Source organism: Colletes latitarsis, chromosome 2 (assembly GCF_051014445.1).
Source record: "Colletes latitarsis isolate SP2378_abdomen chromosome 2, iyColLati1, whole genome shotgun sequence".
NCBI lineage: Eukaryota > Metazoa > Arthropoda > Insecta > Hymenoptera > Colletidae > Colletes > Colletes latitarsis.
In genome coordinates this window covers 27,159,261-27,186,927 of record NC_135135.1, presented here as the reverse complement: position 1 = coordinate 27,186,927, position 27,667 = coordinate 27,159,261, and the positions used below count along the sequence as shown (strand labels likewise).

The window sequence follows — 27,667 nt, the reverse complement described above, 5'->3', positions numbered from 1 at the left end:
GAAAAGTCACGGGACGACGATTATTTCCTCGATTAACGTTCGTTCATTTTGGTCACTCGTAACCAATTATATCAACGTCGTCGATAAATTAATAATATAATAATTGATAGAGAATGTTGTATAAAGATATTTTCTATCGTGGAAGTTGCTATTTGTTTACGGGCAAGTTTTGAGGGCAACGGGTTCGTTCACCCACATTACGTTTAAAAAATATCCAGAGTATTGGCGTTTTCACTTTTAACCAAGAGCGTTCAAGATTCTTTACGTGTACTACGGTTCGCTGATTCGATCCAGAGGGTTCGGAGGCATCGGCGAAGCGCAACGTGGCGCGCAATTCCGCGAGCAGCGCGATTAATAGGCAGGCGCTATCGTTTGTATAGGAAAAAGCCCGATGAAAAAGCCGCTCGGTCCTCGACCCTTTCGCGTCCAACGAGAAAGTTAATTAAAGGGGAAACGCGATTCTCGGGAGCGACGAGTGCAAAGTTCGATCGACGGGACGTTTAACCGGGGGATGTGATTAATTTTGTTAGGATACCGAGGCACCGAAGTCGCCTTAAGATAATGGTAATTAATACGGTTCTTTGTACGAGCGAACGCGCGAAACAATGTTTACGACTTTGACTGCGCGTTCGCGTGGAAATCCGAGGCTTCGATAAACGTTCAGCTTCCATCTGGCGCGATGGAAACCGTATAGCTGGGGGAGGATAACAATCGAACGAGCGTTTAGGCGATTAGAGATACAAAAGAATATCGTCAGGCAAAATTAAACGGCATCGCACTATACAGAGACTCGATAACTTTCATTACAATATTCGATACAGTTTCTTAAGCCTTACAGAAAAGTATTAAAGTAAAAAGCACAATAGTTACAATGGCTACGGAACAACCGGACTATAATCTTTATGAATAGTACAACGTCGAATTGATTTAAAAAAGGTATACGTCCGTATAAACTATTATTTAATCTCCGGTTCACCGTCAAGTGGATACCCACATGAATATTGGGTGAGATCGTCGCATTGTTTCATAAGCGTACATACATCCATGTAGGAAGCATGCACAAATACACAATGGCGAATAATTATAGGGTCTTGGTTTAGGTATACAGTGGCAACTAATTACAGGGTCAAAGTAACATTGCACGTACATTCTGCGTGAAAAGGGAGATTGCATACAGGGTGTTCAGCTAAACCTGGGAAAAATTTTAATGGGCGATTCTGGAGGCCAAAATAAGACGAAAATCAAGAATATCAATTTGTTGATCGAGGCTTCGTTGAAAAGTTCTTAACGTTTAAAGTTCCGATCATACTGAATTTTTTTCTCGAAAGTGGGCAGGATTCCGGGGGTATATGTATTCACCAAAAATGATTGTATTTGACCCCAGAACATAGAAATAATTTTTTCAGAGCGATTTGACATTTTTTTTTTTCGCCGAAAAATTTGACCACCTGGCTGAATTTTTTTCTCGAAAATGCGCAGGATTTAGGGGGTATGTGTATTCACCAAAAATGGTTGTATTTGATCCTAGAATCTAGAAATAATTTTTCCAGAACGATTTGAAATTTTTTTTTTCGCCGAAAAATTTGACCATCTTTCTGAATTTTTTTCTCGAAAGTGCGTAGGATTTAGGGGGTATGTCTATTCACCAAAAATGGTTGCATTTGACCCTAGAATCTAGAAATAATTTTTTTAGAACGATTTGAAATTTTTTTTTTCGCCGAAAAATTTGACCACCTGGCTGAATTTTTTTCTCGAAAATGCGCAGGATTCCGGGGGTATGTGTATTCACCAAAAATGGTTGTATTTGACTCCAGAACATAGAAATAATTTTTCCAGAGCGATTTGAAATTTTTTTTTTTCGCCGAAAAATTTGACCATCTGGCTGAATTTTTTTCTCGAAAATGCGCAGGATTCCCGGGGTATGTGTATTTACCAAAAATGGTTGTATTTGACCCCAGAACATAGAAATAATTTTTTTAGAACGATTCGAAATTTTTTTTTGTCACCGAAAAATTTAACCATCTTTCTGAATTTTTTTCTCGAAAGTGCGTAGGATTTAGGGGGTATGTGTATTCACCAAAAATGGTTGTATTTGACCCCAGAATCTAGAAATAATTTTTTTAGAACGATTCGGAATTTTTTTTTTTCGCCGAAAAATTTAGGCACCTACCCCCTGTCGATTTTTCTGAAAAATTCATTTTTCATTTTTAATCATTTGTCCAATACTTTCTTGTAGGTATCCATGGGCTCTACTTCAGAATAAAGTTTCACTGAAATATATTCACAATTGTAGGAGTTATGGTTGTTTGAAAATTGGACCATTTTTATGGGGTTTTTATTATTTTGCGAGATCAAAGAACAACTTTTCGAATATTTTTAGAAGTTCTACATATTCTCCACTAAAATACGCGTAGTTTGCATTTTGAAACATTAAAATTGTCTAATCCGTTCAGGAATTATGACGTTTCAAAGATAAGCATGAAATTTCTGGCCTGAAATTATATTTTCGGTAAGGAATTTTTTTCTCGAAAACGCGTAGGATTCCGGGGGTATATGTATTCACCAAAAATGATTGTATTTGACTCCAGAACATAGAAATAATTTTTTTAGAACGATTTGAAATTTTTTTTTTCGCCGAAAAATTTGACCATCTTTCTGAATTTTTTTCTCGAAAGTGCGTAGGATTTAGGGGGTATGTGTATTCACCAAAAATGGTTGTATTTGACTCCAGAACATAGAAATAATTTTTCCAGAGCGATTTGAAATTTTTTTTTTTCGCCGAAAAATTTGACCATCTGGCTGAATTTTTTTCTCGAAAATGCGCAGGATTCCGGGGGTATGTGTATTTACCAAAAATGGTTGTATTTGACCCCAGAATCTAGAAATAATTTTTTTAGAACGATTCGAAATTTTTTTTTGTCACCGAAAAATTTAACCATCTTTCTGAATTTTTTTCTCGAAAGTGCGTAGGATTTAGGGGGTATGTGTATTCACCAAAAATGGTTGTATTTGACCCCAGAATCTAGAAATAATTTTTTTAGAACGATTCGGAATTTTTTTTTTTCGCCGAAAAATTTAGGCACCTACCCCCTGTCGATTTTTCTGAAAAATTCATTTTTCATTTTTAATCATTTGTCCAATACTTTCTTGTAGGTATCCATGGGCTCTACTTCAGAATAAAGTTTCACTGAAATATATTCACAATTGTAGGAGTTATGGTTGTTTGAAAATTGGAGCATTTTTATGGGGGTTTTCCTCATTTTGCGGGGTCAAGGACCAACTTTTCGAATATTTTTGCGATTTGTACATATTCTCCACAAAAATACGCGTAGTTTGCTTTTTTAAACATTAAAATCGTTCAATCCGTTCAGAAGTTATGGCGTTTTAAAGATTCGCATGAAAATTCAGGCAGACATTTCTGGCTAGAAATTAGATTTTCGGTAAGGAATTTTTTTCTCGAAACTGAGTAGGATTTCGGGGGTATGTCTGTTGACCAAAAATACTTGCAATTGACCCATGCAACTAAAAATAATTTTTCCAAGACGATTCGAAAGTCTTTTTTTTCACCCAAAACTTTCAGCACCTACCCGATTTTTTTTCTCGAAAGTGGATAGGATTTCGGGGGTATATATAATGACCAAAAATGCTTGTAATTGACCCCTGCAACCAAACATAATTTTTTCAGAACGATTAGAAATTTTTGAATTTAATTGTTAATAACTTTTCAACGAGGCCTCAGTCGAGAAATTGATATTCTTGATTTTCGTCTTATTTAGGCCTCCAGAATCTTCCATTAAAATTTTTCCCGGTGGCCGAACACCCTCTTATCTCTTCCGATTACTCGGTAAGGAATAAACAATTACAATGTGATATTTTCGGGTCCTCGGTACGCCTTTATCCCGGATCCATTGTCGAGGCGGATCCCCGCGCGTTACAATGCATCACGTGCATGTAGGCTAACCCGTTTACTTAGCAAGTAAATAAATTAAAGGTAATCCGGTCGTGTTCCCACGGTAACCTCGGTTTCGAGCAACGGTCGGACGCGCAAGGCCATAGGAGACCTTCAATCCCATACCATCAAACTCCAATCGAATTCATCCTCGTTAATATTTACTCGCGTCTCGTTTGTCGTGCTTGTGGCACCAGTCGTTGGTATCGATCATCGTCGCGATTCGAGGAACACGGATGCGCACGGTCGCGGATATTCTCTTTACGCTCGACGTCCCCAGGTGAAAGAGACCCGCGAACGAGGAACGACAGGACGTTCACGGACGTTTCTAGCCGACTTTTGATCCTCTCTCGACTCCTCGTGACTCCCGTCGATGGGAAACATCCTGCGAAGACGACGGTAATTTCGTCAGCCACCCCGCGTCGGAAACGGAAATTCATAATTTCAGTTACTGGAACGACTGACGCTGAAGAACACGGCGCCAAGATTATCTAAACTTCCCGACGGTCCTCCACGCTCTTCCCTCACTCTAAAATTGCAAAATACAGAAGTCTATTTCGCGCCAAACGATCGAGGAGTACGTACACTCGTGACTCACCAAGAGTCGGGTGACTTTGATCGTTTGTGTCTTTGAAACTATCGAGTAACTACGCCTAATATACGAGTGTCTTTAGGAACTTGAACATCAAAGTTGGAATAAATTCTTCAACGTTGAATTTGAGTTGATGAAATAGGTTAGGTCTGTAGTTTATGTGGAAGTCAAATGATCAACCCTGATCCTCCTAGGATGTGGCTTTAGAAGAGGTATCAGTTTCTTGTAATTAAATTTATAGACTAATGACATTTTGTATGCTATTGAATCATGAAGTTGCCTGAACTTGACACTGCCAGCAGTTACTCAAATTAGACCCTACGCCACAGCCCAGTGGGATTAGGGTGAATGAACTTGCTAGATCATAAATTACGAGGCTTTGTCTAGATTTATCTAGTGGTGAATAATTATGTACCTAGAACGTTGGCGCTGTGTTTCGATAGTCGAGTTAAAGAGAAAGCGATACTAACGAGGGCTTAATATTTAACAAACGAGAAGGGAATCTTAGCAGTATCTTTTACTGCTTATCTCCACCATCGTTAGAATAATACAGTTAAGAGGATAGTTTGTATCGATTGTCGAACAAAGTTGGGCACACCTACTGATTACATAATTAGTTCTTATGACTCACTTGTCCTATACAGGGTGTTCAACCACTCATGGGAAAAATTTTAATGAGCGATTCCAGAGGCCAAAATAAGACGAAAATCAAGAATACCCAATTTTTACTGGTTTAATTTTAAATAAAAAATGATCAATTATTCAATTTTTATTAATATTTATTGGAGTAAATATAACTTTTTTTCCTCAACATTTTTTAGGATTAATAGATTTGTTGATTGAGGATTTGTTAAAAAGTTATTAACGTTTAAAGTTCCGCCCATACTGAATTTTTTTCTAGTAAATACGCAAGATTTCGTGGGTGTGTGTAATGACCAAAAATTATTGTAATTGACCCCTGCAACTAAAAATATTTTTTCCAGAACGTTTTGAAATTTTTTTTTTCGTCGAAAAATTTAGGCGCCAAATTAGATTTTCGGTGAGGAATTTTTTTCTCGAAAGTGGATAGGATTTCGGGGGTATGTCTATTCACCAAAAATGGTTGCATTTGACCCTAGAACCTAGAAATAATTTTTTTAGAACGATTTGAAATTTTTTTTTTTCGCCGAGAAATTTAGGCACCTACCCGATTTTTTTTCTCGAAAATGGGTAGGATTTCGGGGGTATATATAATGACTAAAAATGCTTGTAATTGACCCCTACAACCAAACATAATTTTTCCAGAACGATTTGAAATTTTTGAATTCAATTGTTAATAACTTTTCAACGAAGCCTCCATCAACAAATTGGTATTATTTTGACCCCTAGAATCTCCCATTAAAATTTTTCCCAGGGGAGGCTGAACACCCTGTATACTGATGTTATCTAGAGGCTAAAGTCATGGTCTATAATAGTTGAAATGAAATTAATAAAGTCTATGTAAATTTCATTGCTAGATTGAATATCAAGTTTTAACCATACACGCAAATTACAGTTCGTGAATGCAGCTCCTGAAGCTTGTTGCATTATTCGCCCCTGATATACACCATAACTCAGCCTCTAGGTACACTAGTACATTCGCTTAATTCCTGTTCTCACAGGTTCATTACGCATTTGACTCCTGTGCAGAAGTCCTTTTCGAACATGCATAATGGCGCTTGTGTCGCTATGCTGTTGAATTCACCAATCAAGAATTACCCTAAGGAAATGTCTCTTTCTTCTAATAAGCACCCCCTCTCATTACAAATATTCCTAAACTTGTTACAAAGAAAAAGTGCACCAATATCAAGCACAGTACAGCCCATTTCAACCACAACCTCACAAGTATCTCTTGTCTCGACTATCGTCAAACAAAGCTAGACCCATGGTCCACCTGAGGATCGAGTACTTGCTACAGACCATTTGCTTAAATCCTGTTCCCACAAGCTCACTAAGTATTCGACTCCATTACAACTAAGGCAATTGGATCCAGCTTTACTGTTGAGGCTACCAACAGCCAAGCATCCTCCTAAAAAAAAGAAATTCCTATGGTCTGACGTCGAAGAAAGCAAAGACACAAGTCGATGGTCTACCAATAGTTCCCAGGAACCTTCCATCCTGATATCTTTCCCAGATTTCCAAGGTTCACGCGACACGGTAATTAATAACGGGCCGAATGCAGCGGCCTCGATGACGCAAGGACACCGTGAGAGAGGCTGGGTCGTCCGTAAAACGGTTTGCTCGTTCGCGGGCTCTCCGGAGATGTTGGCTGGCGGGCACGGAAGATCCAGCGACAAAGGGTCGCGTACCTCGTTAACGTTTGGCAAACGTTGGGCTCGCGACGCTTCGGGGAAACGCGATGCATCTTAAAGCGAAAATGCCCTCTTGTATTTTGCCAACGAGGTCGGAGGCCTCGGTGTAGCGAGGGGAGGAGGGGAGGTACGAGCGTGAGCTGGATGATAGAAAGGGTGGCGAGGTACGAGTCGAGGGTGGAGGTCGGTGGTGGGGATGGGGGTTGGTAAAAGGGTTCGATTGAGCACCGCTGGTTGGCCGCGGCGGGGCAACGATGGTGGTCGTCATGGCAACACTCCGGAGCTCAAGCCCCCAGACAATTCCGGGATCTACGGGGTGGTTCGATCGATGGCGAAAACGAACCCAACGATCCTTCGAGGGACTAGGATCCTCCGAAGCGTTCGCGGGATCGCGACTCCTGGCACGCCCCCCTCCATCCTCCGATCTCTGACCCCAGGAGGGTTTCCTGGACCGATGCGCGTTCGACAAATTTTCCTTAACCTTCCGGCGGACGCGTCGTTCTTACTACTGGATACCCATGGAACGACGGAACTTTCGATTGTCATGGCCGCCATATTCGAGCCGTTATAGAGGTAGTCACAGTCGTTTGGTAAAAATTTCGTAGCACAAGTGAGCTCGTAGATAACTACTGTCCACGGTGACTATTTAACTAATCCGGTTTATTTTGCGGGGGGCTGAGCTTGCACTAGGCTAGGGGGTTGAGCAGCATTGATTACATTTTCGATTACTATAATCGATTCCAAATTGAAATGTAATCGGAATCGCGACCAGACGCTACCCCAACGAGCTTGTGCCAGACACACAGTGTTTTCGACCTGATTTCCTGGAGACAAATTGGTAGGAAGATGAAACGAGCCACCCAAACGAACCGGGGAATCCCTCGTTCGGGAGGCCTGTCGTTGGCGAGAGATGTTACATAAATAACGGTAACGATGGTACGTCGGATGAAAAGGATCCAAAGAAGAAGAAGTACCACCCTCGAGCCATCGGAGTCTAGGCTAATTTTTCCTCGAAGGCCGAGCCGCCAAGGCTCCTTTGAGAGTCTGTACGGAGGTACGAGGAGCCAATGAAGGCAACTGAGAGATTCCAGGGATTCGATAATTGGGCGTTTGTTCGGTCCAAGTGTTACAAGACCGATAAGATCATTTTTCTAGCGACCCACGATCGATCTTTTTGCTTCCTTGGTGCTTCTCTCGTTCGCTGGTTTCGCCATCGTAGGCGGATCTGGAGCGGATCGCCGAAACTCGCGGTAGGGACCAAGATACCAACGAGTGTCGTAAACAATCGCGACCCTGACACGGAGAGGAGTTTCTCGGCGTGAAACGGCGCGTGCACGCGCTGAGCTCGTTCTGGACCGCGGCCAGAATTCTGTAATCCGACGGCTACGCGACCACGGGTGCACCGACCCTAAAGGGGGGTTGGTTTATATCGGGCTGACGAGGAGGAGGACTTCGGGACACTGCAATAATTGCAAATTTTCAGGCAAACGTGCCAACATAATCTTAAATACTCGATCTTTCCACTGCTAAAGAGTTTGTAGGAAGACAAAATAAAAGGTCGCTCGATCGCTTGCGAGAGAGACAAGAGCGTTGCCCTCTAATGGCAACTACGGGAGGTGAGGCCAGAAGTTTTAACGATAACTACCTCGTTATTAAATTTGTTGTTCCGTAAATAACATTTGCCCAACTCTGTTAGTGGTCTTGGCGTTTAACACTGGATTTACGAACTGAGCCAATTTGACTCATTTAGAATTTTGTTGCTATACTGGGAAAAATTTTAATGGGGGATTCTAGAGTCCAAAATAAGACGAAAATCAAGAATACAAATTTGTTGATGGAGGCTTCGCTAAAAAGTTATTGTGTGGCCGAATACCTTGTATAAGCAAAAAGTGTTTTGAATAAAGTTTGTTTATAATAGAATTTTATTTTTTTAAAAAAGCTTCATTCTTTATGTTTGAGTCAGATTTACTCATTTCAGGCAAAATAGGTACATAACCAACATCCGGAAATCTAGTGTTAAATATTAATTTTCCGGAACTACCGCTAACATCGAGTCGGTTCCAATCGCTGAAAGAAGTATAGAAATTAGAAAAAGACGAAGTAAGATTCGTCTAGTCGAATGTAAAAATAGTTCGACGATACTTTTGGTGATGGAATTAATTATAAATGGAGGCGCAATTTGACCGAAACGATTCGGGGACGCCGGAACCGACTCGATCATCGAGTTTACTTTCGCCAACGACGTCTTTACTCTTCGCCCCTCGGATAATACGTTTCCCGCCAGAGGATTATTCCCGAACATGGACTTACGTTTCAATCCGTGGGATTTACGAGCACCCAATGACTGAAAGGAAGTCGACGACCGGAAAGACGACGTCTCCATTATCGCGTTGCCGCGAATTATCATGGCGCAGGGTGCAACGAACACAAAACAAAGATGGCGACTGAATCGAAAATCTCTAGTAAAATTCTATCTGTTGTCTAAATATTGCAAAATAAATTGCCAAATAACAATTATCGGGATTCGTGTTTTAACGATAAATGACAATCCAGTCGCAGACTTTTCTCTCGAGTCGCGAGTGCACGGTCGCAGATAGGAAAAGTACGAGGGGATTCGCGCCACGAGCGCCTGGGATTTAATCGCATTAGCCCCCTTCTCTAAACAGTCGAATTAGTCGAAACCACGTGGCGGACGCGACAAACACGAGGCCTCCGCGATTCGTCGTATCCAAGGGTTACGTGGGACATCTTGGCGCCTCGAGAGGCGCGGAAAGTCTGCAGACACAACGGAGGGAAGATTGCTCGCTCGAGCGTCTACGGCCAAACGAAGATTCAACTGTGTTTCCCGCGAGTCGCAAAGGCGAGCTCGTAATCTCGTTATCTTTTCGCGTCGGAGGCGCGAGAGGCGACCCAGCCTTGCTGCTTTCTCGCGAATTGGAACGATAAGGACGCCATAATAGGAACGACGTTCCGTAAACGGGCTGGATTCAAGTTCGAATAAAATATTTCAACGAAACGTTCGCGATAACTTAAATATTTAACGTGAAACTACGTAATAGTTTCAACCTGGGGTAAAAGAACGATAAAAATTTTTTAAAAGCAAATTTAACCCCCCATTACGTATGTAAATGAAAATTAAAGCAATAATAAATTGCTACACGCTTATGTGAATTATTTCGTTAAAAATTACGTAATAGTTTCAACCTGGGGTAAAAGAACGATAAAAATGTTTTAAAAGCAAATTTAACTCCTCCATTACGTATGTAAATGAAAATTGAAGCAATAATACATTGTTACACGCTTATATGAATTATTTCGTTAAAAATAGTTTTTAAACCCATGTGCGTTGCGAAAGCTTGCGATACAACGGGCCTGGAAAGGTTAAAGAGACGTTTGAATGTTTGATGAAGCGCAACACGGTTCGAGAAAGCTCCTCGTCGACGAGATTCATGGCTGCGCCGTCGAATCGACCGGAGGAAAAACTCTCGTCAAAGAAAATGTTGGAACGTGGTTAGGTTTGATGACGAAACGGTGCCAAGGACGAGGTCGCTACCGTTAATTGCTCGTCGTCTACGGGAGGTCAGCCTCGAATCTTAGAAAAAAGAAGCCTTTGATTGCTACCCTGGCTCGTTTGAGGTATTCTTTCGGGAGGACAGGTTCGAGGCAAAGGTCAAAGAAGCAAAGAAACGCGATCGGGGATTCCTCGATTGTCGAGGGGTGGCTGAAACTGCCAAAAGAAATAGAAATTAAGAATAACCGAGTCAAGCGATTATTACAAGAATTTAATTAAACAAGAACTGTTCAAATTTCTAGTCTATTGGAGTTTGAGGAACATGAAAGCTTCCACAGACTAGGTTCTCGTTCGATTCCAAGTTTTGCAGGAACGTTTTCGGAATGTTAAAACTTTTGGAAACGTTAAAAAAAGAAATACCGACTTTTCTTAAGCTGTTACAGCGACGTCCCCCCTTAACGGATTCGATCGTTTACCTTGACCCGGTCGATCGACTCGCCGATTACTCGTTGCTCGGTTACTCTCACGATGCATTCTTCTACAAATGGACTCGCTGCCCCGTATCTCTGTTAAGGCTGAAACAACTTATGGCAGTCGATTCGCCTCCAAGAGACACTTTCTCGAAAGGCATTCGTAGCTTGTCGCGTGAAGTACAATCACAGACAAGGTATACGAGTAGACCTTTCACCTAATGTATTTTTTCGGACCGTTTCTCTGGGGCTCTAGAACCCCATTACCATTTCCGTGCCACTCGCAACGTTACCAACAGATTTAGAAATGAACACAAGAGGAAGTGAGACAGAAAATTAAATTACAGAAATTTTGGATATCATAATTGGACATTAATCAATTAATTTCATTAGAGTAATCAATCGATTAAGATTATTTACAAATTTCAAGATTATTAAAATAGCTAAGGATGTATCTCAATGATACGTATACCGCAACTCACATGTATTTACGCATGGACAGCTTCGAAAATTCAAGAAAGAAGGCGAATGGGAGTCTTTCTTTCTTGCTTTCGAAACAGCTGAAATCCGAGGTAAAGAATAGACCTATCGTTAGTGGGATGAACGCTATCGCTGTACCACCAGTGTCTTATAACATAAGATACTTTCCTCCAAAGTGGAACAAAATGTTAAAAAGACCAGGCATCAAATTGTAAGGGGATCCTCGTAAGAAGGCTTTAATCTTCGTAATAGTTTTAGTGGGTCAACAATGACTAGCTTATGGTCACTGGTGGTCAACAGTGAGGTGGACATCAAGGTCAGCGGTCCAGTGAAGATCCAGAAACGGTCAAGAGGTGGGACCAATCGAAATAGCATTGTTCTCTAGACCAAGCGGTTCTTAACTCTTCACGTTGACACTGTCTCCCCACTCTTCGACTTCCCCACATGAAGACTACCGCTGGACAAATTCTTCAGTACCCCTGGAGCATCCAGGGGGATCGGGTCTCGCGGGCCGAAGTCAGGCCATTCGTGGAGTGCCGACCACTGGGGGGACCAGGAGTGACCAGGACTGACCAGGACTGACCAGGACTGACCAGAACTGACCACTACTGACCAGTGCTGACCAGTGGAGATCCGACGACTGACCACTACTGACCACTACTGACCAGTGCCGGACCGTGATGACCACTGGTAAGAACTATTTAAAATTGCTCCCCCCACTTCTATTTTGTCGTTTGATACCAATTCAATGTTATGGAACTATTTAACGCTTTTGCTAAATTACGAATCGTTTCTTATGTTACAGCTGGACCTCTGGTGCTTCCTTCGTAATGGTAACTAATGCTCAACAAGTAGTAAGCCCACTTTACTTATTTATATTATTATCACAGAACTGACCAGTTTATTTTATTTGTTTGGTCATAATTCGGTGTTGTTTTACTGTCCGGTTTTATGTGGTTATTATGTGTTCCTCCTCTATTTCTACTTCTGCCTTATTTTTTGAATTGGCATAATTGTGTTGGATCATGTACCATTTTTGTTTGTATATTATTTTATGTATTTTGTTTGTATATTATTTTATGAATTTCGATGTCACTAATTAGAATAAGATTTGTATTCTTGTTCTATTTCGCTAAGATATTTTGTCTAATTCTTGGGTATTTTCATTCTTTGATTTCATCGTTGGATTTTCAATTCTGCGTTGGATTTTCAATCTTCGTTTCTGTTTGTCTTTGAAATTTGTATGGTTCTTCGGACAATTTTTGTAGTCATTTGCTATTTTTCTTTGTCATTGTACTCTCGTTACGCAAGTATAGGTAGAATATTTTGTTCGTAGCATGTGTAAATTTTGTACATTTCCTTAGGTAGGTCTAGCATCGAGAATCTTATAGATTCTCACTTTTAGGTACATCAGCACGACTAATTATTCCATCGCTTCGTCTAGTTTGCATGGTGTTTATTAAATTTCCTTTCGTATGTCACTAATATGGGTATCAATTTTAGTTTCAGGTTATTCGCAGGGACAACGAGGGAGTACGCCACATCCGCCGAGGGACATTTAATTCTAAGTCTATTAGATTTAAGCTTCGTCGCGAATCTTAAAATTAACGTCGAAGATTTCTTTATTCTACATATTTCCGCGTCTTACCAAGCAATTATTCAATAAGTAGCTTCTCGTTCTCTCGTTCCCTCGTTCCTAGCTTCGATCACCGCTGTTTCATCGATTGAAACATGTGATCGGCCGTGTATCGGGTCCGAAAGATCTAATCGCCTTCCCTTGGTAAGCTTGATCGAGGGAAAACGGCACTTCGCTGGAAGGTGTGGAGTTTCCGTATTCTGCGGAAACGCATACCTTCCAGCGGAAGTCGACCCTGTCTCAGGTACTCTCTCTTTGTCAGACAGCCTAAGTCGGGTCCTTCGGGCTCCCGGCGGGTTGCGTTGGAGAAATGGAGACCTCGATTCGGGGTTGCAGTTCTCTGTTTTCTTGTTGAGATCGAGTTAGCAAGGGCAGTAGGTTCGATCCTCGGATCCGCTGCACGGTTCAGCGTCGCGTCGCGTCGAGTCGCGTATCCCACGATTTAGCTTCATCCCTCTTTTTAACCAGATAATTGCTTGGTATAACTAACATCCAAGGAACTTTGTTTCCTTCTATCGTCCGAATTTTAGCTTCAAGTTGACTAGACTTGAGCTTCGACGTTAGTTTTAAGTCCCTATTGTATGCGTCTCCCAATATTGCCAAGTAATTATTTAACAAGTAGCTTCTCTCGACTCGTTCTCTCGTTTCTTGCTTCGGTCACCGGTGTGATCGGCCGTCCAGTTTGTCCGAAAGATCTAGTCGCCTGCCAATGATAGATCGATTTCTAGAAATAGAAATCAATCTACCAAGGGTAGTGTTGATTCGATCCGAAGATCCGCTGCACGGTTCAGCATCGCGTCGCGTCGCGTATCCCACAATTTAGCTTCATCCCTTTTTAAACAAAATAATTACTTGGTATTTAGACTTAAGTCTTTAGTGTAGCCGCGTGTCCTGCCAAGTAATTATGTAACAAGTAGCTTCTCTTTGACTCGTCTCTGGTCCCCTCCGATCACCACTGCTTCCATGTAGAAAGCAAGTGATCGGCCGATTAGCTGGTCCGAAGGGTCAGTTGCCGTCCTCTAGCGAGACGATCCAAGGGAAAGGGTATTTCGGCCTTAGAGGGGATCAGGGACTGTTCCTGTCTAAGGTAGCCCCAACTCGGGATCCCTCTCTCTGTCAGACATCCCGAGTTGGGTCCATTTGGCTCCCAACAGGCTGCTTGGGGGAAATGGGGAACCCGTGTTGGGTGCGTCGATGCCCTTCCCCTTCGATCGGACTTGCCAAGAGGCAACGAGCTGGCCCTTTTGACCTCGCTATTCGGTTCGCGTCTCTCGTTCCTTGCACTATTGCATGGTGCATCGCGTCGTATCGCGTCGCGTCGGGTCTCCAACAATTTAGCTTCATCCCTTTTTAAACAAAATAATTACTTGGCATGGCTAATCTAGTTTCTAAGGATGTAAAAGGGAGATCGATGGAACTTGGATTCCATCTATCTCCCTTCGGGTCTCCATTCGCAGCAACCTCCTCGTGGTGAGACCTGGGTAATATTATTTACGTTTAATTAATAATCGTATCGCTCTTAGCTGGGTAATGCAATTATTAATTAAAATCTAAATAATATTAGCAAATTGGCTGCGATCCGCCTTGCATAGGTCATCATAAATATAGAGCTTCTTCGCTAGGTAATTAATATTGCAAAGATGTACTTCTGAAGCCTTGGAACTTGGGGGAAATGGGAAATAGAAAGAAAACGAATTTATTTCCAGACGAGACAAGGGGAAACCCTCTTAAAACGCGGAACCAAACGAAGAGAAGCGTCGGGATTATTTCCGTCCACGCGTCTCGGGTTCCTCGAGGAGCTACGATTAAGAAAGTTTCGTCGATAAATTCTATGGAATCAGGAGAATCCGTGTCCTCGAGAGTATTCGTGGCACGCGAAGTCTACGAAACGTCTGGACTCTCGCCAGGACCTTTGCCGGAGAGAGTCGTAAGGCTGCTCCGGTCATTCGAATCGAGGATTAAACGCGACTTTCCCGGAATGAATACTCGATAAAGTGATTATGATTATTAATACCTGGCGCGATTCGCGTCGCGAGGCATTGCTTTCCAGCATAGTCGGGCTACATGAGATCTAATTAACGATCAACAATTACAAATTGCAGTTCGCGATCGTTCACTGTTACAATTATATGCGGTGACTGCGGTTTTGCATCATTACGGATCGTGGTCACGATTATAAAATGTTTAAACTTTGACGGGTTTGTTCGTAGAATTTGGCTGTATATTTTTGATTTATTAATGACTTCCGGTTCCAATCTGATCCATCGTGTGCGGAATAATAACAGTTTTAGGAACTAATGCATTATTCCTGACGAGGAAACTAGATTTTCTTGAAAAATGGCACGACGACCCGAGCGATTATCGACGTCCACCGTGGTCCTGGAAACTTCCGTTAGCGAGATTAACAGTTTGGAACGATTTTAGAATCTGGAGCAACGCGAATCCGAAGCAATACGACGTCAGGATTTGGAATAATGTCGGCCATCGCGACGCCAGCCCGACGGGTTTTCGACGATTTTCTAGAAAAATAGCACGATCGTTTATCGACACTTAACGTGGTAGAATCTTCCTTATATGGAATGAATGGTTCCTTTCGCGAGTCGAACGATTTTATTATCACTAGACTATGAATATTTGTGCATTTATAATAATATAATAAATTAGGAGTTGAGACAATTCTCTGCAAATTTCCTTAACTCTATTGATAAAAATATGAATTTGCATAAAGATACGCGGTCTAATTATCATTGTACGACCATATTTTTAAACGGAGGGCATCAATAATTTCGTGTCGCGGAAAAAGACTGCCAATGAAAAATGTTTAAGAAGCGCTATTTCAGAGCAAGTAAAAATAGAAGAATCTGCAGACCGTCGTGCACATTTTCGAGGAAATAAAGCCAGACCGCCATGCTGGTCCGGATCGATGTTTCTCAAACTGTGGTCCACGGATTCCTGGGGGTCCACGAGCGTATTAGTGAAAAATTTGCGAGCTCTCACATGAAAAGGAAACACTTTATACCGAACCAAAAAAAACAACTAATTTCTGTGGCATTTTATTAAAAAAAAAATCAAATTAATAATATAGATTTTTAAAATAAAAATACAGAAATAACTCCTTTGTTCGTTGTCAGCAATTTCCTCGTTTCGAGTGGAAACGCGATAATGTTGAGACGAGTCTCTGCTCGACTAATTTCCTTCGACACAATGGCGCGAATTCGCTGGCAAAATATTCGTATCGAACAACAGAGGATACATCCTGCTCCAAATACGTTTTGAGCAACTGTACTCCCCCTACCCCCGTTCAGACCGGGCGCGAGCAACTCGCTCGTGAATTTAAATGAAACATTAATCAGGATACGTCAGGGGAAATGGCAGAAGGCGTCGGTCCCTTCCTCCGGTTTGTCGACGCACCCTCTTTCGGAATGGCTAATTCGAACGAGCTACCCTCGTCGCGCTAGTCGCTACCAAAAATAATCCAATCGGTCCATTCTTCGCGACCGTGACTGTCTGCTTCTCCGCGAATAAAAGCGCCAAGTATGCGCGTCTACCCGAGATGAACAAAACTAATGGCAATCTGGACCAGTGTTGCTCAAACCTCCCCTCAACCCTCCAATAAAACACATCCCTCGAAGGGAAACAATTCTTTATTCCCTTCGTACCTTTTACCATTTTATTTCAATTTTTTTAGGTGTGCACATCTCGACAATTTGTACTCAACCCTTAACCAGTTAACTATGTCGCTTCGTGTTCAAAGTGCGAATTTCTGTGTCGCAAAAATCGATGACGAGTATAGTCGTCAAGCACAGAGTGAGTGTCGCTGTTAAAATATTGCATCAAAAAGATAAGGTTATTTTATAAAACTCGTCGTGACAAAAAATCTTGGCACTTCTCCGTGACGAGTATACTCGTCGAACTCAGTTAACTGGTTAAACGAGGGAACGCTTTGGTCTGGGTTAGGTTAGATAGGTTTATTTTATAAAACTCGTCGTGACAAAAAATCCTGGCACTTCTCCATGACGAGTATACTCGTCAAACTCAGTTAACTGGTTAAACGAGGGAACGCTTTGATGATCGAAAGGGTCCATTTTGCCCCAAAGTGTTTCTGACTGTATTCTTGCCAGCTTGTTTAGTGTTATTACTGTTATTTATTAATTTGTGAAATTCTAAAAGTTTCTCGGCCAACGACACCGGTGATATCGACGGTCGAACCGGGTCAATTAGAATTGGAATCGTAATAACGCCGCCGCCAATGGACAAGTAGGCGGGTCACGTTACCAAGAGGCGACGGCTCTCGCATTCTTTCGTTCGTCAGCTTCGATTTCCGTGTATACTCTGAACCTTCGACGAACCAATGGATTTCGCAAGAACCGCCTTATCGGGCAATTTCTTATCTACCCGTTCCCCTCTCTTATCACAGGCGAAAGTAATCCTCTCAGACCTTATTAGACATGGAATTGCTACTCGATCGGCAAATACTTGCAATTTTTTAAATATTAAAACAGTCAGCGGAACTTAACTTCAGTTTTGTTTATACTAAATGATTAATTCGATAGAAGTGTTCCGTCTCGCGATCGAAATAGTTTTGCAACTCGAAGTCGAATTCTGTTCGAGGATAGTATCGAGAGCAGGGATTCCCCTTACGGTGATCTCACACCACCTTTCTCGCTGGCGAGACGTTCGCCAAGGGGAAAGAAGAACCGACGACGCGTCGCGGACAAAAAGATTACACCGTAGATAAGAAAGTATCGAACGCACCGTGAGAATTCACGGCTGCGTTCCGCAGACTTTACTCGAATAAACGTTTTCTTCTTTCAAATTGAACGACGTGCTTTCGGGGGTAAAAGTCATCCATTGATTTAACTTCCATATTACTAAATCTCCATTAACGCGTCTACTGCCACGGTGGTTACTGGTAACCAGTGCTTCAGACACCAACGAATCTTAATACTTAAATAAAATGATACTTGTTAGTGTTAGGGAATAATCTTCCTATAAGTTGGCGGATGCACGAGTGTATTTTGTACTTGTAATTCTTGTGTTGGCAACGAGGAGCTATGTATGTAGGGAAAAATTTTAATGGGGAATTCTAGAGGCCAAAATAAGACGAAAATCAAGAATACCAATTTGTCGATGGAGGCTTCGTTAAAAAGTTATTAACAATTAAATTGAAAAATCTCAAATCGTTCTGGAAAAATTATTTTCGGTTGCGGGGGTCAATTACAATCATTTTTGGTCATTACACATACCCCCGAAATCCTGCGCATTTTCGAGAAAAAAATTCCTTACCGAAAATCTAAACCTAAATTCGATGAAAAAAAAAAAAATTCAAATCGTTCTCGAAAAATTATTTTCAGTTGTGGGGGTCAATTACAGTCATTTTTGGTCGTTACATATACCCCCGAAATCTTGCGCATTTTCGAGAAAAAAATTCAATAAGGGTGAAACTTTAAATGTTAATAACTTTTTAACGAAGACTCCATCGACAAATTAGTATTCTTTATTTTCGTCTTATTTTGGCCTCTAGAATCTCCCATCAAAATTTTTCCCAAGGTTAGCTGAACACCCTGTATATGTATATGACGGAAGAGTAGAGGAGCTGAAAATGGCGCAAAACGTAAAAAATATCAATGGTGAATAAGTATTAAAAAGAATCCAAACGAATTAGAAGAATATTACTTAAAATTGTTCATCTTTGTTAATCCTGATATCTGAACTATATTAGAACCACGTGCTAGTGCAACATTTAGTAAAAAGGTAAAATTGTTATGTTATTTTGGGTGAGAGGGGTCACTGAGTTGGAAAATTTGGTTTAGAGACAGAAGGATTTGTAATTAAAATTTCTCGGATTTTCGTGGTTAGAAATTAGACTTCGTATTTTTTGGAGATCCGAACCATTGAGCAAAGGTTGCCAACGAGACACGGTTCGTCGTTTAACGTTGCTAGAGAGAAATTCCAAGTCGGCTGCGCGTTTAACCTCTTGCACTTTGCGGCTACCATACCCCCGTCCCTGTCCCTTTGCTCTTCTTCACTCGTTCTCCACGCCCATGCTCGCTTCGGCACGCATAAACGCCACCCCTGCACGCGATACTTCCGCGGACAAACGATATTGCACGCCGACTCACACCCTAGGGTAAAAGTCCCCCTCTCGGCCGCCCTGTTCCATCGTAACGCGTCGATCGTTTTGCGTAAAGATACAGAAACTTCTATTACTGGCGCGTCCAACGGACCAGTCACAATTTCTAACCTCAAAATTATGTTCGTCCTACCACTAAAAAAGAATAATTCCTATAAAGAATGCAAAGACGTTTCCCTCGTTAATCTATCGAAACTTCTATCACAGGCATTTCCAACGGATCAGTCACAATTTCTAACCTCAAAATTATGTTCGTCCTACCACTAAAAAAGAATAATTCCTATAAAGAATGCAAAGACGTTTCCCTCGTTAATCTATCGAAACTTCTATCACAGGCATTTCCAACGGAGTGGTCCCCCAATTTCTAACCTAAAAATTCTGTCGACTTCAAACTAACCTCAAACTTTCGAAGGCTCTTTCGTTTGCCGCGCGTGAAAAAGCCCTTATTCTCGATGGCGACCCTCAAGATTACAATTAACCAGACATAAAAGTTCCAGAGTTCTGGTAAGAAAGGTGGGGAGAAAACACGAGAGTCCGAGCGAGCACCTCTCGAGACTTTCTATCGAGGTGCCTATCTGGTGACCAGAGACGGAAACGCGTCCCACCGTGAAGCTGGTCTTTGCTTCCAGAAACAGCGAATCGAGTTTCGCGCTGAACTCGATTTGGCGACTCGTTTCGACGCAAACGCCCATTTTAGAATCGTTGGGAAAAGTTCGCGCGACGAGCGCCTGGCGAAAGCTCTCGTCGGAGTCGGCGTCCGTAACCGGTGGAGGATCTAAGCCAGTGTTTCCCAACCTCTTTTGAGTCATGCCCCACCCCAACACCTCGAAGATCTTTACGGCATAAAAGAACGTTTGCTAGCACAAGAAAACAATGGCACGTTTTTTACTATGCGATGAAAGTGACGAGTGCAACATAACCTTCCAATTGTTACCATCTGGAACATCTGCCTCGCATGGGGGAACGCTGATTTGTAATAAACGAAACAGTAACCTACAAAAATTACCAAAGAAATTTAGCTGCATTATATGGGTTATACCACGTGAAGTGATTTGTTTTTTTCAAGAATAAAAACAATTTTTCTTCTGTACTTCTGACTAGTATTTATTTAAGGGAAACCCGAAGCTCAAGCTTCGTCAGTTTCACGGTAGGTTCAGCCCTGCTCGTAACCCTCTAATACAATTTATCATTCTGTTCCCTGTTTTACTCTGCTTTCGATCGTCCAATCTCAAATAGTTTTCAATTTTGTTATTATTTTTATAAATAATACGACTAATATTATTACTGTTTAGATGTAAAATATTATTGTGTTCTAACACTCGTGTTATGTATGCATGTATACATATGGAACTATTTAAACGTTCTTTCGTAATATATTTTACACCGTGTATACACTATGTACTCGAAACTTTTTGAAAGAATATGATCGGCTCGCGAAACCTGAACGTGAATCGGGTCTAAATACCGGGTCAGAAGGGGTTAAGCAATCTCGCCCTAGGCCAATAAACCTATCTATCTATTGTGTATATGTACATACATAAATAATACTGCTTTCATGCTTCATTTTCATAGTCTAAACGACTCGTGAGCTACATACACTAGAAAGCGTGTTTATATTTTTCCCCAACGGTCGACGAGACCTGGGAGATTCTTTATCTAGCCGAACACATGAGAGGTTAGGGTACAGAAGCTTCTGTCTCCCCGACCCCCTTTGAACCAACAAAAATATGTTAGGTTTGTTCGAAGTAAAACAATCCATTCAGATTAATACAAATCTCATGTTTGCCCATTAAATACTTCGAAACAAAAAGACAATTCTGCACACGGCTGAAGAAGCGTACATTTTTATTATTTACTGGATTCTGGGATCCTCTAACCTTTTTCTAGCATCGCTACCTTCGATTTTATTTCAGATACGCCACTGTCTGCGCACAGCACGTTTTCTCCGCGAGAGAATCTTAAAGTTTGCAATTTGGAAAGCGTATAGGTTATGTAACGCCAACGGCGCGTCCGTGATGGATGCGACTGCAACTGGCTTCGAAATGCGCGGAAAGGTCACACTGAAATCGGCAGAAAAATTCAACGCTCGTTCCGCTTTAAGCTATGTTTACATTTTTTTTCGCCGCAAAAGGAAAAGAAATCTAACGGCGACGGGTGTTCGCGTGTCGACGGATTTCACAGCCTGCGTCCGGTCCAAGGTGACACAGATGCACAGAGGACGTTGCTAAAATACTCGGCAATGAAGAAAGAAATGTAGAAAACGAAAGTTGCAAGGTCGGAGGAAACGTTTCAATAGAATTCTTTGAACACGGAGACGAGCCTCGCAAGCATTCTCTCATTAATCGTCAAGCTCGAGAGTTTTGTTACGTTATGGCGAAACTGAGCACTAGTGTGACCCATTTTGTCGTTATTCGATATCCGTTGTGATTTACGAACTACGTCAATGACGTGCAAACAGTGGCATATATTTTATAAGCATTCCTAAAAGTTTGCCAAATCGTTTGGCGTCGATCGTGAACAGAGTTGGACACGTTTGTAAACTTTTATTCGCGATAGACGGAAACGCCAAATAACGAATGATTATTCGGATGATGTATCTACACGAACCATTTCTTTCTGGATAATTATTTAGACGAAACTTTGATACACTGATACAGTGGATTAACTTCTGTTCACAAAATAGTTCATCTACGTTTGAGAATTTTGTATCAGGGTTTCTTAAACTGGGGCCTGCTGACCCCGGGGGGTCCGGTGAACCTGTTGGAACGGGTCTGCGAACTCTCCCAAGAATAAAAATATATCGTTGAATAAAAAGACCTATTTCCGTAATACCTTGCTCTTATTAATAGGGGTCTGCTACGTAAATCGTATATCGAGTAGAACAAAACTAACTAAACGTTTACCCTAACCTATCATTTGTACATTTGAATGTAACGGACACCCTTCCCCAATTAGTGTGCTAAATCGAAGATCCGCTGAATCGTGTATCGATGGAAAAGAATCTTTATTTCAGTACTTTATACCGATCAATGCGTAATCAAAAGCGATGAATGCTTGCTCGATGCGAATGCAGAACTTTCGGTATTCGTAACGCGGAAAGAATGCGATCGAGGACCCGTATTCGTACATCGTTTCGCCGATAGGTCTGTAGCCATATGTTGGCGAGCAAATTGCGGTACAGGGACAGAAAAACACGCGAAACGTACCGAAGTACGGCGAAAACGATGCCACGATTCCAACGAATCTGTCCGAGATTCGATGGAAGGTACGTACATAGATAATCGGCGAGAACGGAAAGAAGAACGCTCTTTACCTCCTTTTCCATCGAACGTCATCCCCCATCGGTTTGGACCTCTCCTCGCGTGGGATGAGACTCGACGATCTTGAGATCTCGAGCACGATGCACGTCACAAATACATATATGTCTGAACTCTGGCACTTGTCGCATTCATGGGTGTCACGATCGTTCGGTGGAAAAAATAGTCCAAAGTCTGACAACCGGGAAGAGGCGAGAAACACTGGCAAGAGACACTGCAGCCGGCACGCGAGTGTCGACGCGACGCGACGCGGCGCGGCGCAGCGCGGCGGAAAGATAAAACAACGAACGTCCCACCCGGTCGACGGTTCGAGCGAGACTGAGCGCCCGTCGAGTACGCACCCTTATTGGGCGGACACGTTGCAGGGCCGTAGACGAAAGGGGTGCTTTCCCCATACTCCATACCTGCCACTATTCTCTTCTCTTCTCTTTCCGGCCGATACGACGTATCCCGAGAGAATATCGACACGAACAGCCGTACCCGTTGCAGAAGGGACTCGATACATATACCTAGCTACGAATTACGGGATTTTTGCCCTCTCGTTCGAAACGACAGCGGGGTGGATTCTGACACGCGGTAAACGCTTTTCTATTGCTCGTCGGGCCCGATGAACGGCCGAGACTGATTCAAACGTGCGGTATTAATTGTTCAGCGTCGAATTGGTCGTGCACGACGTTTCTCGCGACTATTGTTTCGCATTTATAGCGTCCGCCATACGTTTTTAAGACACTTTTATGAACTGGTCATTCTAACTACGAACTACGCTCCATCAGAGACTTAACAGAGGACTGTAACCCACCTGTTTTCCATTTGGAACCGACCCTACGTGTTGAGTACTGTGACGAAGGAGAACGTCCATTCTATTCTCTCTATTTCTACGTGAATTTCATGTTCTTGGGCTTGTATCGTCACAAAATAGTTACGTAAGGTTCTCGATGCGGTTTTTAAGTACGTTCCTGTCTAAAAGGGGACACCCTTCGACAACCCAAGCTAGCCAGATCTGATCGAGGGGACTTTAGAGAATTCCCCTTCTCTCCGTGTCACCGTAGAAAGGATGAGGTTCGAGGAATTTATGGTGTATACGTTTTTGTAGGCCCGTCAGCGATAAGACACGTGGCTGTTTTGGGACGCAGACGGAACGGCGCGTAGCGTACAAGTACCTGGCTACCCCCTTCATTCAATAAGCGTACGAGTATACTTAACACTAGATTTACGGAATGAGCCAATTTGACTCATTTAGAATTTTGTTGCTATATATGTATACAGGGTGTTCGGCCACTCCTGGGAAAAATTTTAATGAGGGATTTTAGAGGCCAAAATAAGACGAAAATCAAGAATACCAATTTGTTGATCGAGGCTGTGTTAAAAAATTATTAACGTTTAAAGTTCCGCCCATAATGAATTTTTTTCTAGAAAATGCGCAAGATTTCGAGGGTATGTGTAATGACCAAAAATTATTGTAATTGACCCCTGCAACTAAAAATATTTTTTCCAGAACGTTTTGAAATTTTTTTTTTCCGTCGAAAAATTTCACACATTCTCGAATTTTTTTCTCGAAAGTGGGTAGAATTCCGGAGGTATGTCTAATGACCAAAAATTATTGTAATTGACCCCTGCAACTAAAAATATTTTTTCCAGAACGTTTTGAAATTTTTTTTTTCGTCGAAAAATTTAGGCGCCAAATTAGATTTTCGGTGAGGAATTTTTTTCTCGAAAGTGGATAGGATTTCGGGGGTATGTCTAATGACCAAAAATTATTGTAATTGACCCCTGTAACTAAAAATATTTTTTCCAAAACGTTTTGAAATTTTTTTTTTCGTCGAAAAATTTAGGCGCCAAATTAGATTTTCGGTGAGGAATTTTTTTCTCGAAAGTGGATAGGATTTCGGGGGTATGTGTAATGACCAAAAATGATTGTAATTGACCCCCGCAACCGAAAATAATTTTTTTAAAACGATTTGAAAAAATTTTTTTTCGTCGAAAAACTTCAACACCTTCTCGAATTTTTTTCTCGAAAGTGGATAGGATTTCGGAGGTATGTGTAATGACCAAAAATGATTGTAATTGACTCCCGCAGCTGAAAATAATTTTTTCAGAACGATTTGAAATTGTTGAATTTAATTGTTAATAACTTTTTAACGAAGCCTCCATCAACAAATTTTTATTCTTGATTTTCGTCTTATTTTGGCCTCTAGAATCCCTCATTAAAATTTTTCCCAGGGGTGGCCGAACACCCTGTATAAAAAACTTATATATGTTGAAATTTACTCATTTCAGGCAAAATAGGTATACATATAACCAACATCCGGCAATCTAATGTTAAAGTCCTCGTACTGGATAGTACCTCCATAAATCGACGTGGAAATTTTTTTAACGAACTATGGAAAAGGGTTACCCAGTACCAGGTTATTGATACAAGGATTGAACAGTGTAGAATTCTCGCGAACACTCGTCGACAATAACCGTCGTTGCTCCCGTTGAGACTTCGCCATTGTTTTCGCGCAACGTTTGCCCGAAACGTATAAAAGTATCGGATCCCTGCGCCTTTATCCTTCCAAATGAATACCTTTCGGGGTTACAGCGCGAACAAAACGAAAAATTATCGATCGCCCGGAACGAATGCCTCCTGGGGTTCCTTGCATTTGCATGCTCGACTTTCGCCATTCAGATGGACCATTCGAACGACGTCTGGCCGTAGACGCCCGAGTCAATTTCGGTCGAGATCTCTCGACCCCGCGATGCCTCCTTTTAATCTCTGGATAGTTGTGACAGAAAGAAAATTCGGGGTGAAAAAAAAATAAAAAAAAAAAAAAAAGAATACGTGACTCCGCGGAGACGATAATTACGTACGGGGTACCTCGTCGTGGATGTCGTTGTATTATCCGTAGCTTAGTTGGCAGCGTTTCAACACTGGATACCCGCCAGGATAAATATCAATTTTACGACGTCCCTGGATCCTTTCTATTTGGTTTGGCAATTCCGCCGCCGGCTTACGTTGCAGCCAGCCTACATCGCGTCCCATCGACCGGCTAGATCCACCCTTCCTCGCGGATACCTTCGCGATTTGCGAGCAGACGCGTTTGCCAGTCGATTTCGTTGCGTCCTCAGACATCTCGAACACGATTCTTGCAAGGGGAACCCTCGTCTTTTATTCGTTTTCTTTATTTTGTTTTTTAGAAGAGGATACACGGGACACCCTCAGAAAGGAGAAGCACCTCTCCTCGGTCTTCGAGAAATAAATTCTTAACCTCTTCATAGCCGCCATATTTGCTCTCCACTTGTTCGAGGCGCGCGACGTCCTATTTACATATCAGCAAATTTAAATCGAAAGACAGCGTGTAAATTCGACGCGAGTGCACATTTTTCACAACAAAAGCACCCAACGCAGCCCTCGTTGATAATGTGTTATTAGATGAGTATTTATTGGACCATACAGAGCTTAATAAGCTTAATAAGCTTATTAAGCTGCTCTGTATGGTCCAATAAACACTCATCTAATCATAATAACATTTGACTGCTAATCTCTGACACGCACAAAGAATTAAACACGAATGGTGTATAATAATTATACGTACTATATAGGTATAAGCTGTACGTTATTAAATTTTTCTTTGGCTATTCGAGACGACTAGAATTTTATGCGTTCATGGGAATGTTTTAAATTTAGGAAGCAAGCAACCAAAAGGTAACAAAACAAATTGCTTTTAACCTTTCCTCGTTTCAATTACCATTATATATATATATAGAAATTTCGTTATTACTCTTTAATGTGAAGTGCACTTAATTTTAACGGATATTTTTAAGCCGACATCCCCGCGAAGCCGTGGAAAGAAACTAATTCTCAATAATAATAGTAATAATTTTCTGTAACGATTTCAGCCGACGTCCAACGTTCAACGTTCCCGCAGCTTTTCCGATTCCGTTTCAATTATGGAACGCCCTTATCCGCGCATGCTGGTCGACGGAAGAAACTGAAGAAACGAACGATTTTTCAAGCGGCTTTTCCGCCAGCGTTCCTCTCCAGAGGGGTCGGGACGAGACGAAACGTCGACAGCATCGACCGTTCGCGATTCAATTAAGCTCGAGTGTAACGCGATAATCGAACGTAACTTGCAATTTCATTTCGCACGGCAATTTCGTTTTCGGCGAAAAATGTTCAGCGAACGACCAAAGGACAGTAGCGCCCTTCAGATCGAAACAGAAATTAATCCTTAAAGCTACTTTTGCAACACGATTTTAGGCTGAGAATTATCAAATCAACAATAATTAATATTTCTTTTACAATTGATGTCAATCTTACGCGAATTTCTTGCACAGCCATAATCTGTGTTTAACCCATTCGCTGCCACGACTATATTATATGAAGCTATTCCCATTGTCATTTATATTTTGAGTGGTGTTGTTTATCAAATTATTTCTTGGTAAAAGCACATACAGGGTGTTCAGCTAACCCTAGGAAAAATTTTAATGGGGGATTCTAGAGGCCAAAATAAGACGAAAATCAAGAATAACAATTTGTTGATGGAGGCTTCGTTAAAAAGTTATTAAAAGTTTTTCACTGTTTTCACTGTTGCCGATAACGGAATATTGTATTAGGTGCTTGCACGTATTCTGATCATTTTTTCACTTTAAAAAGGCATTTATTGAGAAAAATAAATGTTAATATTAATATTAATATATGTTTTACATTTGTATAATTATGTTTGTGGGCACAAAAAATTTGCTAATTCAAAAGCCAGTATGTTACAACATATTGAAAGTAGGACGAGTATACTCGCATTTGGCAGGGTGTTATGCATTGCCAAGACGAGTATACTCGTCCTAAAAAATTTGCTTATTCAAAAGCCTGTATGTTATAACATTGAAAGTAGGACGAGTATACTCGTCCTTGGCAGCAAATGGGTTAAATCCTCCTGTTCTCCAGTGAAAGAGGCACTTACCATGTATCGTGAAACATCCTCTGTAATTTGCCTGATATTATTGTATCGACATCTCGAACACGTCGAATCGCAGGACTGTCCAGTCCTCGGAGGCAGACGACAAAGAATTAGACAGTAGGACGAAGAACGAGGCGACGATGATGGAGCAGACGAAGGGAGTGAAAACCGGAAATGCTCGATGGTAGTAGGTGTCGAAGGTAGGGCTGGCGTAGCGCGACACACCCACGAGGAACCTGCGAAAAAAATATTCGTCAGAACACAGTAACGATTCCGTAAGGGTCAACAACCTTCGGGGAGAAATGAACTTAT

The 27,667-nt window shown here is 41.6% G+C and overlaps 1 protein-coding gene across 1 annotated transcript in view; it reads right to left on the bottom strand.

Moving 5' to 3' along the window:
* Positions 1 to 22,718, bottom strand: part of LOC143349007 (uncharacterized) — a 45,589-nt gene extending 22,871 nt beyond the window's left edge. The window contains exon 1 of the mRNA XM_076779837.1: positions 22,415 to 22,718. The gene's annotated coding sequence lies outside the window, so the exon portion shown is untranslated. The remainder of the gene's footprint in view (positions 1 to 22,414) is intronic.
* Positions 22,719 to 27,667: the final 4,949 nt, after the last annotated feature.